Here is a 12,786-nt window from a genome sequence, read left to right on the forward strand (position 1 = left end):
TGGAGCCTGTCCTGGAACTAGCTCTTGTAGACCAGGCTGGTCTCGAACTCACAGAGATCCGCCTGCCTCTGCCTCCCGAGTGCTGGGATTAAAGGCGTGCGCCACCACCGCCCGGCCCTCTGCATGCTTTGAAATCAAATGTCCTACCAGAGGTAGCGAGAACAAGATGGTCTTGGGTTTGATTTTCGCTCCACCAAGTACCAACTAAGTGAAAGTGAGCAAGGTGCCCCACCTGCCTGCCTCAATATCCCCACTGGTGAAGCAGGGACCCGAACAGCAGACTCCTGAGTAGTTGAGACAATGGATGCGGTGTCTGTGCCACCACATCTGCCCCATGGCAGGCACCAGTGAGGGTGGTCCCCTCTCCTTTGCCCATTTCCTTTCTGGGTTAACAAGCTTGGCGCCTCTTACACTCAATGGCTGGAAGGCTTCCGACGCTGTGTCTCCTGGGAGGAAAAGAGAAACCCCATCACGGTGTTTTTTTTTTTTTTTTTTAATTCTCTTTCTCTAATTATAACAGCAATGCATATTCACTGTAGAAAAATCTGGAAGCTGTGGGAAAGTACGAAGAAGGAAATCAAAATTACCCGCAATTTCACGCCCCAGATCTGCCACTGTTCGCATGTGGGTGTGTCCCCTCCAGGGTGTTGGGCCAGGTCTTATTTTGAGAATTCTAAGATGTGACTCCAGGGCAGGGTGACGATTCTGAAGCCCAACACTACGAAGGATGGGGCGGGGGAGAGCCCGCTTTCTGAGGCAGATGTAGAAGCCGATAGGATTTCAAGACTCAACTTCGCTGCAGAAGCAAGTCACAAGCTGGAGGGGACAGAACTGTCCCCCCCACCCCCACCCCCGGCTCTACAAGTCACTGCCCAAGCTGAAACAGACCCGTGGCTCTGACTGCCTCTGGGCTTCAGTGACCAGGGCTAATGTGTAGCGTGGGGGCATCCTGGCAGGGGAAGCACTTGGGGGGGCTTGCTGGCCTGTGTGAGCACACATCTGTTCCTTCCTCAGAGAAGATGGGAAAACAAGCCTCCTGCCATCTCTTTGGTACCAGCTGAGTGAACACCGGCCTGCTGGGGGTGGGAGGGGCGTCTCACCCAGCTCCTCCTCTCCGCGTCAGCATCCCCACTGCAACAGCTGCCTGGGACAAGGGCCTTCTAAACACATGGCTTTCACCTGTGCATTTGCAGGGTTGAGCCTATTGACCCACTGGCCATGATGCTCTGGGACCTGTTCATCATGACTGCACGCAATGGTGGCAGCTGCAGGACAGGGTACAACTATTTACCTCATGGCTGGGATGATGGCAAAGAGGAAGATTTGGGGTCCCACAGTCTCCTTCAAAGTCAAGTTCCTAGTAGCCAAAACCCTTATTCCAGACCCCACCCTTACATTCTCTAGTCCCTCTCCCTTCCTCTACTGTGTCCTCTAGAACAAGGGCCTTTGAAGAATATTCTGTGAAGTGAGTCCACAGAGAAGCCCCTGGTGCACAGTAGGTGCTGTGTGCACAGTAGGTTTCTTTTTTTTTTTTTTACACAGTAGGTTTCTTATTAGCAGCACACTGTGCTGTGCTCAGGGAGTCACAGCAGGTACTCTAAACAGATTCCAGAAAGAAAGTAGGTAGGTGTGTCTGACGTGAAAACGGAAGGTTTCTCCTGCTCCAGCCCAGCCCAGAAGTAATCTCCTTGGAGCAGCGCCAGGAATCTTCCAGGCTTTCCTCAAGTGCAGTGACCCCATGCAGAGCCCTGCTGGTGGGGACTGCAGTGCTGGTGGCCCATCGCAGGGTACCTGGAGTTGGCAGCTGGCCTTCTCCAAAGCAGCAGGTGAGCATAGGTGCAGTGACATTTTGTGATCTAACAAATAAAGCTTGTCTGAATATCAGAGCTAAGTCACTAGTTAGCCAGAGGTCAGGCTGTGGTGGCACACACCTTTCATCCCAGCACTTGGGAGACAGAGGGAGGTAGGTTTCTGTGAATTCAAGGTCACCCTGGACTAGGTGAGATTGAATCTGTCTGAAAAAGAAACGAAGTTCACACTTTTGATCCCAGCACTTGGGATGACACGCTTTTAAACTAGGGAGGTGGAGACAGGAAGGGATATGACTAGGTGGAGAGAGGAATATAAGGCGGGAGGAGACAGGAGCTCAGGGCTGTCTGAAAATTCATAGAAAAGAGATGCAGTCTGAGGACTCGTGGGGGACAGGAGCGCCCCTTTTGTCTGAGCACTGGTAGAAGTGAGAACTCTCTAGTGACTGGCCGCTCTGCTCCTCTGATTCTCCAGTTTTCACCCCCTGAGAGCTGACTCCGAGTTCTCATTATTAAGACCAATTAGAATTCATGCTACACACAATTCAGCAGGAATCGTGGAAGCGCTGCTGGGAGCCTGGCTGGCATGGCAGCTGACAGTCAGGTGCAGGGCAGAGAGAATGCTGCCGGGAGGGGGTGGGTTACGGGTGCTGCTATTGGGGTATCCGGCTATCACTCAGCTGGGGTGACTCTAGCTGCCAGAGAAGACAAGATCACAGGCAACCTTGGTATGGTTGCTCAAGATGTGCCAGTGGAGAAAGAAGAAGTTAAGGTGGTGTGTGTGTGTGTGTGTGTGTGTGTGTGTGTGTGTGTGTGTGAATGCGTGTGCAGGAGCTGTATGAGTCTGTGTGTGTGTTAAGTGTGAGAGGAGATGTGTCTTGTGCCAGGTAAATGCTCAGGACCCATGGGAGGGTGCAGCGGGAACTCCTGCCGGTGAACAGGACGCGGGACTCTGGGGCGTGGCTCTGAGCACCACTGCTGGGCATGCCCCTGTCCCCAAGGCTGAAGAGGGCCCCTCTCTGCAGGTGTGTGCAAGCCTGTGTGCATCTGACCAATCCCTCTTCTCCGTCTTCTCAAATCCCAGCCACTCCTGGGTCGTCCTCGCCAGGGACCTCGTGGGGCTCAGTGCCTGGCGGCAATTCAGTGCTGCCGGCTGTAAACTGCCTCTACCTCATTTTCCGTCTTCCCTGGCCTGCCCCTCCCAGATTCTCCGCTCCATACCGTGGGTGTGTTCCTTGCGTGTGGCCAGATGTAGAACACACCCGCCACGGGGGGGGGGGGGGAGGAAGCGGCCTCTGGCTTGGGGGTAGAACTCTGAGTGCCAGTTAGGGATCCAAGCTTCCTCTGTTTATCATGTTGCTTCACCTAGGACCTGGTATCTGGGGCTCTGGGATAGAATCTGACGTCACCTTGCTTCTCCTATCCATGTGCCCCCCCCCTTTTTTTTAACTTCCATAGACTCCTCTGGGTTTGCTTCTTTTGTTTTGTTTTGTTTTATTCCTTTTTTTAGTAACAACAAAAAAAAAATACGTATGTTTGTTTTCCAAGCTACTGACTGTGTAGCGATAAGGCCCTTCCACGGGGCTGGAGGGGTAGCCCAGCGGGTTCAGTTCCCGGCACCCACACTAGGCACCTCACAATTATCTATAATTCTGCTTCTAGGGGATCCGGTACCCTCTTCTGGCCCACACCACCACGCCTGGCTTTTTATGGGGTCTCTGGGCATCCTCATGCTTATGCAGCGAGCCCTGCATGGTCTGAGCCGTCTGTCCAGACACACCACGGACGTCTGTGCAGCTGTAAAGGAAGTGAAATCCGGAATGGAAACGAAGCCTCTGCTGGGAGCTGCGTGGAACTGGAATTGTGTGTCACAGTGAAATAAGTCACACACAGATAAATGTCACATGATTCTCTCACACGTGCAGCCTAGGCTTCAAATTACGTGTGTGTGCGCATAGAGGTGTGTGTGTATGTGTGTGCGTGTGTGTGTGTGTAGGCCATGGAGCTAAAAAGGGGACCCTGGGAGGAGGAGAAGGAGATCTTCTGGGAGGGAAAGAGAGGACTGGAGCAGCAGGGATAGTGAAGAAGAGAGGACCGTCCGGGAAGGAAGGGAACTAGCCGGAGGTGCAGAGACATGGAGAGGGATGAGCGGAAGGGGACGGGATGAGAACAGGGACAGCAACACGCACGTGTGAAGATGTCCTCACCTGCGTGCTAACTGATGGAGAAGCCAGGGCAAGGAGCCTGGGCTCAACTGCTTTCCTTGACATACCATTCTTGGGGTTTAATTTTTATTATTGTTTGTTTTGGAGACAGGGTCTCTCTTCATAGCTCCAAGCTGTCCAGAAATTCTCTGTGTAGACCAGCCTGGCCTCAAACTCAGAGATCCACCTACCTCTGCCTCCCAAAGTGCTGGGATTAAAGGTGTGCACCACCCAGGAGAAACAGGACTTATTTTTCTTTGAACAGGATAGAACAGAATGCTAAAACATGTGGCAGAGGCATTGCAAGACCCTGATGGGGTGACTGTCCTGGCTGTGACTGAGAGTCACAGGCTGGGTAGCTTACAGAGACGGTGTCTTAGGCTGATGATTCTAGAGGCTGCGGGGATCAACAGCCCACACTACAGTGTGACTGAGACCTTGTAGCCGAGGTTGCGAGGTGCCAGGGAAAGGAACGCTCAGTCTCTGTTTTACAAGGCACAGCAGTTGGCTTCCTCAGAGTAACTGTGAAGAGAACCTATGATTCATGCATCAGGAGATGGAGGACTCTGCTCCCCAGGCCGGAGCTTATGTCCTACTGAGAAATCCTGTCCACATGTCCTGTGGGGGATTACGTGACCAGCTTAGAAGATGCATACAACAGACAGCTGTGATCTTATGGTATTTCAGGATGGGGTTGGAGCTGCCCACTATCCCCCCAGCAGTGGGGTCTGATGGAATCTTCTGGAATCTCAGCCTCCCATATTCTTTTCTTATTTGTGACTTGGCCAGAGTCAGGCCCCTTGGTTCAGCATTGCTGTGAGGTATGATACCACCTTAAGGACCCTCAGTGTGACAACAGTGGAGATTCAGCCACTGGGGGCCGTTACTGAGACTGTCCTCATGCTGGTTAGAATGAGAATGCACCATAGGCTCACGCTTGGAAATTTGGTTTTCAGAGGGTGAAACAGTCTGGGAAGGATAGGGAGGGTCGGCCTTGTTGGAGGAGGTGTGGCCTTGTTAGAGGAGGTGTGCCCTTGTTGGAGAAGGTGTGGCCTTGTTGGAGGAGGTATGGCCTTGTTGGAGAAGGTGTGGCCTTGTTAGAGGAGGTGTGGCCTTGTGAGAGGAGGTGTGGCCTTGTGGGAGGAGGTGTGGCCTTGTTGGAGGAGGTATGGCCTTGTTGGAGAAGGTGTGGCCTTGTTGGAGGAGGTATGGCCTTGTTAGAGGAGGTGTGGCTTTGTTAGAGGAGGTGTGGCCTTATTGGAGGAGGTGTGGCATGTCAATGCTTTTGTACCATTCCCAGTATGCTCTCTGCCTTCTGCCTGCTGGTGCTCCTGCCGCCATGCCTGTGATCCCCTTCGCAGACTCTCGCTCCCTGGAACTTGCAAGCCCAGTGAAATGTTTTCTTTTATAAGTTGCTTTGATCATCGTGTTTTATCACAGCAATAGAAAAGTCCTTGTCCTGAGTGAGTCCTGTGGCCATGGGTTATAAACTCAGGTGAAAGGAACCCTTAGAGATCAAAGAATCCACCTGTATGCTCTCCGATCCACCCCTCCACCTCATCACTCCTGGCAGTGTCCTTCCCCTGGTTGATCTCCCCCAGTGGGCACCCCATCCCCTACCCTTCAAAGCTACTTATGCCATCTACAGCAGGAAGCAGAGAGAGTGCACTGGGGCTGGCTTAGGGCTTCTAAACCTCAAACTCCGCCTTCAGTGACCTATACCCTCCAACAAGAGCACACCACCTAAACTTCCCCAAACAATGCCACTAACTGGGGACCAAGTGTTCAAGCATCTGAGCCTATGGGAGGATGGTCAACCAGACCACCACACTGTGGAGGTTTTCTGCTTGCACCTGCTATGGCCATGACAGACTGGCCCACCAGCTGCCCGTGAGCACAAGGCTGGATGCTCCCTGCTTCCCAGTCAGCAGCCTGTTGAGAGGCATACATTTCTTTAGAACTTCCCTTTCAAGGAGGTTGCTGTGAGTATCAGTAACCTTGACTCTATATGGGGACATTGTTAAATGGTGGCTCCCCCAGTGTGGGCTCACTAGGCCTTAGCTGCCTGAGTGTAGATTTGCTGGCCTTTGCCAAGACATCCTACAGAGGCCCATGTTTACCCAGTCTCACTAAGCACTGAGTACCCCATTTCTGAGTGTCCCAGCGGACAGAGTCCCAGTGGGGAGCTGGAAGCCCAAGATCATCTGTGCCCCTATCCGGTTGACTGTCTGTGGAGACGCTCCTTCCTTCAATTTCCTCACTCTTAAATGGGGGGGGGGGTGATGGCAGTTGCCTGCCCCCAGGGCTTTCGGAGGCCTTGGGAGGCTTGCATGTGGAAATCAGTCTGCAAAACTGTGGGACAAGGGACTGTCCCCAGCACTCTGGAGAGTTAGTTCTTCCTGCTGGGGCTCCCCTGAGCCTCTTCCCTCTTTCGGAGGAGGCAGCTTCTGCTGCTGACCTTTGCCAGTCTGGGCAGAGCTGGTGTATCTGATGGCTATCTCCCGGAAGCTGGCATTTACATAGGCGGGCATACTGATGCCCTTACCTAAGGTTAAACCCAGAGACTCAGGCTTGTGAAGGGTATTTCAGGTCAGCCATCTGTCCACAGCATCAGGAGGGGCTGGTGTTCTTCTGAATCCAAGCAAGGAAACAGAAGCTATCCTTTTGCTTGTTGTATGCTTGTTTGTTTTTCTTTCTGAGACAGGGTTTCCCTAACATAACAGTCCTTGTTGTCCTGGAACTCAATCTGTAGACCAGGCTGGCCTTAAACTTGGAGATCCACCTGCCTCTGCCTCCTGAGTACTGAGATTAAAAGTGTGTGCCACCACTACCCAGTCGGAAGCACTCCTGTCTCTGGATAGACAAAGGGACTTAATACAGAGGGTTAGTTACACAGGATATGGGGGAGCTTAGGCCAATTAAACCAGGAGATAATGAGTGAACCTTGAGACAGAACACTGAGGGGAATGGCCACCATCCTGAGGATGGAAGGGCCAGGAGAGGTGATGGCGTTAGCAGAGCCCAGAGTCATCGGAAGCTTGTTTGGCGGGACATGGAACATACACAGAGGAGACACAGCTGCTTCTGGGGACCTGCTGAGGCAGGATACTCCAGCTTTTCTCTTCATGCAGATGAAAGCAAGCCCAGGAAAGGCAGCATGCAGTCAGACCCTGTGGCACAGGAGGAGCGCCAGTGTTGGAGTCCAGCGTTGTCATGGTGATTTCCGGTTAAGCTTTGGACACGGGGATGCTCAGTCTCCTGACTCTAAAGGCAGCAGCTAAGGTCCATCGAGTACAGACCAAATCAGCAGAGCGGGAGGATTTGGCTACCGTGGTGGGCAAGCGTGAACCTCTATGTAGTCCCCAACCTAAAGCCGGGCTTGCCTTCGGAGCAACGGGTGTCACCAGCCAGCATGAGCCCATTCTCCTGCACCCTGCTAATCCTCACCTCCTCACAGGAGATGGGTGCTCCCAGGAAGCTTGCAACCCGTGCTGAGCCACAGTACCCGGCGCTCTTTCCCGGCACCAGGCTTCCGTCTTTACTGAGCACCTATGCTGTATTTGTGTGAATTTCCTGGTCCATCGTGTAGGGTGTGGCGTTTAGGGAACTCGACTCTGCTGCCTCGCATTTAAACCAGTGCAGGCACCCACAGTGTGGGGGCTGCTGAGTACTGCGTAAGCCACGTCTGCTGGAATTGGTCTCCGGAGCCCAATGGCTGAAGACGAGCCTGCGGAGGCAGCGTGGCCAGTCAGCATGGCTAGTCAGCGTGGCAGAGCTCAGGTCGGGGTCTGCCTGGGAAAGTCATGTTGCTCAACCACACGCTCTTCCTCCCACCCAGCTGCACAGCAGGGTGAGCCCCCAGGAGCCCTTTCCAGTTAGGCTGCTGGAGCCTGGTTCCTAGGTCCCAGGGTCTACGTCAGCCCACTGCAGACAGAAATCACTTCCACAGCCACTTCTCCATTCTGAGTGAGCAAGACGCCAGGGCAGGATGGCAGGTCTGACCACAGGACAGATGTTCCCACATGTGGAAGTGGACTCGAGCCTGCCACACTGTTCTCAGGGTGTCTCCTACCTCGGCCGCGGGTGACATGTCCAGTCGCCGTCTGGTTGTCGCTTCTGCGTCTGTGTCTTGTGATCTTTCCATACTTTCAGAGCACGTTTTCATTTGCATGGTGCTTGGAAGGGGGGGCAGAGGCCATGGCAACGGTGTATGACCAACCGTTGGGGTCTCACAGAACCTTTACCAAAGCCCTCTAGGGCAGAGGATAGTGCTACCCCTATTGTGGAAGTAGGGAAACTGAGGTTCAGAGAGGGTAACTGACTTGCTTAATGTCACACAGCACTGCACACCTGGAACCTGTCTTACAGTTTTACCTCTTGGCCCAGTGTTCTACCCAGATCTTGAGAGCAAAAACAAAACAAACAAACAAAAAAAGCACTTTAAAGGGGTTTGTGGTTCTATTTGAACAGATCTGTGACATCATTCAAAGTAGACAGACCTCAGGTGGGCGGTGGTGGCGCAGGCCTTTAATTCCAGCACTTGGGAGGCAGAGGCAGGAGGATCTCTGTGAGTTCGAGGCCAGCCTGGTCTACAAGAGCTAGTGCCAGGACGGGCTCCAAAGCCACAGAGAAACCCTGTCTTGAGCCCCCTCCACAAAGTAGATAGACTTCTGCTTCACATGCCCTAGGAAGTAAAAATGCTGTCAATAAAATTACAATTCTTTATAACTTAGAACTTTTTATCCTACTCATAAGAGTTCTTTGAGGTTTATAAGCAGTGTGTGTAGTGTTTACACCATGGGAATTAGCAAACATCACAATTCAGGGGTTTTGTTGACATCACAATTCAGGGGTTTTGTTGTCCAGCTTACTAGTTCATCAGTTCACCAAGGAGTGTAACTCCGATTGTGTCAGGAGAGAGCTGTTGGCTCACAGCCGGCAGACGCTGCTCCACCACCCATCCCTACTTAGGAAGCTTTGGTTTGCTCTAGTTTTGAGAGGTAGTCTCATGTAGCCCAGGTTGACCTCAAACTCCATCCGTAACTGAGGCTGGCCTTGAACTCCTGATTCTCCTGCCCAGAGTCCCGGGATTGCAGGGATGGGTCACCAAACTGAACTTGAACACGGCGCTTTTTACCGAGTCCCCAGATGGCAGAGATCCGCTGGCACAAGCTGGGCCATTGTGTGGCCAGTGTCTGCGACTCCCCGGTGAGGAATGCCACTGAGCCCGCCTGCTTCACCACCTCCTCCACCCTGCGCCCACAACGGTTTGGTTCCTAGGACTTGAAGGAACACTCCTCCATTGTCTCTGAGGGTTCACCAAGCCACAGAGTCCCCTACAAGTTGTGATGTTCAGCATAGGCAGGCAGCGAGAGAGCCCGGCCAGAGCTGCGGTGGGACACACCCAATTCCAGAAATACTAAAACAGGACAAACCCAGTCTCTCAGAGATACCCAAACACAGTGTCTCACCATTGAACATTGTGTTTATCATACAGGAAACGGGGCCTTGAGAAGCTATACATTTGGAAGGCTGAGCCTCACAAAGTGGCCAGACCCAGGTTCTCCTGGCTAGCGCCTTCCCTGGTCTCCTCCCCTCCACCAGCTGAGCTGGACCTGTCTTTGCTACCATCTTGGTTTATAGCAAGAAGACAGGGATAATTCAGAATCTCCCCACAGCCGCGGAATCAAGCTGCTGCAGGCAGTGTGGTCTGTGCCTTGCCTTCTATGCACAGTGGTCTTGGAATACGGCCTGGACACCATTTGCAATGATGGTTCCAGTCCAGAGGTACCTTTGTCACCTGGGAGCCCCTACAACTGGGTTTAAACTCCAAATTGTATCCCCAAAGCCAAGTATGTCTCAAACAGGTCAAGAGCCAGGCAAGATCTGCAGCCAGGAACACATGCGTTTGCTGGATAAGGCTGGCTTGGGGAGGGCCACTTTCTGTACTCACGACAGCAACTAGAAGCCAATGATGTAATATGACCTGGAACAAGCGCCATGGAACTCACTATGATAGTCATGAATTGATTTTAATATTTGAGACAGGGTCTGTTCATGTTACCCAGGTAGGCATTGAATTCATGATCCTCAATCTTCCTAGGGCTTCAGTTATGGGCCATCATACCCAGCTCTGACTGTTTCTAAATGATACCTTGGGAGACCTCAGAATCATGTCTTCTGTGACTTGGTCCCCCTTCCGGGATGCAGGCCAGACTCTCAGGTTGAGTGGTACCCTAGTTCCACTTCTGTGGCTGTGATAAGATGTCCTGATAAAGCAGCTTGGGGAGAACGGGGCTACTTCAGTTTACAATTCCAGGCTTTGTCTATCATTGTGGAGACGTCAAATCAGGAATGTTAAATACCTGGACACGTCTAGTCAAGAGCCCAGAGTAACGAATGCAGGCAAGGTCACTTGCTGGCCGGGGCGCCGTCTGATTTCTTCACTCTTACAGTTCGGGACCTCCTGACTAGAGAATGGTGCCACCCACAGTGGGCTGGGTCTTTCTCTACGGCAATCATTTTAATTAAGACAATTCCCCACAGACATGCCCACAATCCCCCAAGACAAGACAGATAGGACAATGTAGACAGTCCCTCACTGAGACTCTTTGCAGGTGATTCTATGTTGAGGCAAGCTGACAAAGTTAAGGGTCACAGAGTGTGTGTGGGGGATTCCTGTGGGGACGGGCAGGGGTACCTCTGCTCCAGAGAGAGCACAGGGAGGGGGAGTGGCATAAAGGAGGGAAACATCCTGAGCCAGACTGAGTGCAGGGGGTGGGGAGATGGAGGATGGAGTGAGGCCAGAGCGCTGGTACCCTCCCTCCCCCAATCCTGGGACATGTCTTCAAGCCAGAGTCAGAAGACATGGACTTGTGTCCCAGCTCTGCCATGTCCTGCCCTGCTCTCAACTACCAGTAGCCAATGTCTTCTCTGAGCCTCAGTTTCCCTAACTGGAAAACCAAGACGAAAGCACACAGGAGTGTTTGGCTGTCGGGCTCAGGGCAGTGCATTCACAGGACGCTGAGGCCTCCCCCAGTCAGACTTAGAGTGTTGTCTGCAAGTGGATTTACGCAAACATCAGCACTGGGGAAATTACCAGAAATGTAAATTCCCAGACTGCACTGGCTGAGTCAGGAGCATCCCAGAGATGGCTCATGTTTTAGCACACACTCTTGGAGCGTCTAAGGAAGCCTGTGATCTGAGAGTGGACGGTTAGCTCACGGTTCTGTTGACAGCCCTGTGACACAAGAACAGTCGTCATGTGGAGAAAACGTGTCTGTCATCCGCACTGGACCTCAGCTTCTGACTTCAAGATAATGTGATTTTATCTTTTGGTGTGTGTGTGTGTGTACATGTGCGTGTGTGTGTGTAGGGTGCATGCAAGTATGTGCGTGTGTGTATGGTGTGCATGAGTATGTGTGTATTGGTGTCTTCAGAGGCATCATATCTGGTAGTGTGAGCCATCTGGGATAAGTGCTGCAGACCAAACTCAGCATTAAGCACTCTTAATCACCGAGTCATCTCTCCAGGCAATTAATTAATTACTTATTGTTATTAGAGGTAGTATTTAGTATTTGGTGGGAGGACAGGATCTCCCGTAGCTCAGTCTGACCATTAGCTATCTATGTAGACCAGGCTGGCTTCAAACTCCTCATTCTCCTGCCTCTGCCTCCCAAGGACTAGGACTGCAGATGCGGACAACCATGCCTACCCTATGCACTGCTGGGCATCAGACCCAGGCCTTCATGCAGGCCAGGCAAACACTCTACCAGTGAAGCTACATCTCCAGCCCCTATTAACCCATGCAGTAATTAGTGGCTGGAAATGTGGCTCAGAGGTAGAGCGCTCGCTGTCATGCCCACGGTCCTGGGTTTGATACGTGCACTAATCGACAGCATTTATTTATTAACTAAAAGGTTATCCAACCATCACCAGTAGCTGTAGAATAATTTCATCCCCCCCCATGGGAATTTGAACCTTCACAAGCCCGTCTCATTCTCTAGTGTCTGGCCACCACTGGTCTGCTTTCCACACTTGGGTTTGCCTGATCTGGGCATGGGCACACTGGATCGGCACGTGTGTGGTATCATCATTCTCTCTCTCTTTTTTTTTATTTTATTTATTTATTTTTTTCGATACAGGGTTTCTCCATAGCTTTTTGGTTCCTGTCCTGGAACTAGCTCTTGTAGACCAGGCTGGCCTCGAACTCACAGAGATCCACCTGCCTCTGCCTCCCGAGAGCTGGGATTAAAGGCGTGCGCCACCACCACCCGGCTTTATCATTATTCTCTTACAGTAACACTTTCCAGGTTCATCTGTACTGTTATGTGTTGCTACATGCTGGGCTGATGATACATGCCAGCCATAGTCTGTTTCATTCATTCATCCATTCATTCATTCACTCACTCATTCATTCATTCCTTGTTACACACCCCAGAGTCAAAAGCTTAGACACCCCCAACACACACACAAACTCGCTGATGGGTGCTTACAGCAGCTTTAGCCACAGTCGTCAAAACCAGGAAGAAACCAAGATGCTCTTCAGTAGGTGAATGGACGGAAAAACTGGGCCACATCCGGAAAATGGAAGACTGCTCGGCACTAAAATGAAAGGAACGACCAAGCCACGAAGAGAACTAGGAAGCCCCCATGCCACAGCTCTTTTTCCGTGTGGAAAATAAAACACAAGCACACAGCAGGTGGGTGGCACCGTGTCTCAGCAGGTAAAGGCACCTGCTGCCAAGCCTGCTAACCCGAGCTTGATCCTCATG

The sequence above is a fragment of the Alexandromys fortis genome, unplaced genomic scaffold (assembly GCF_014885135.2).
Source record: "Alexandromys fortis isolate MF-2015 unplaced genomic scaffold, M_Fortis_MF-2015_v1.1 scaffold_26, whole genome shotgun sequence".
Taxonomy (NCBI): Eukaryota; Metazoa; Chordata; class Mammalia; order Rodentia; family Cricetidae; genus Alexandromys; species Alexandromys fortis.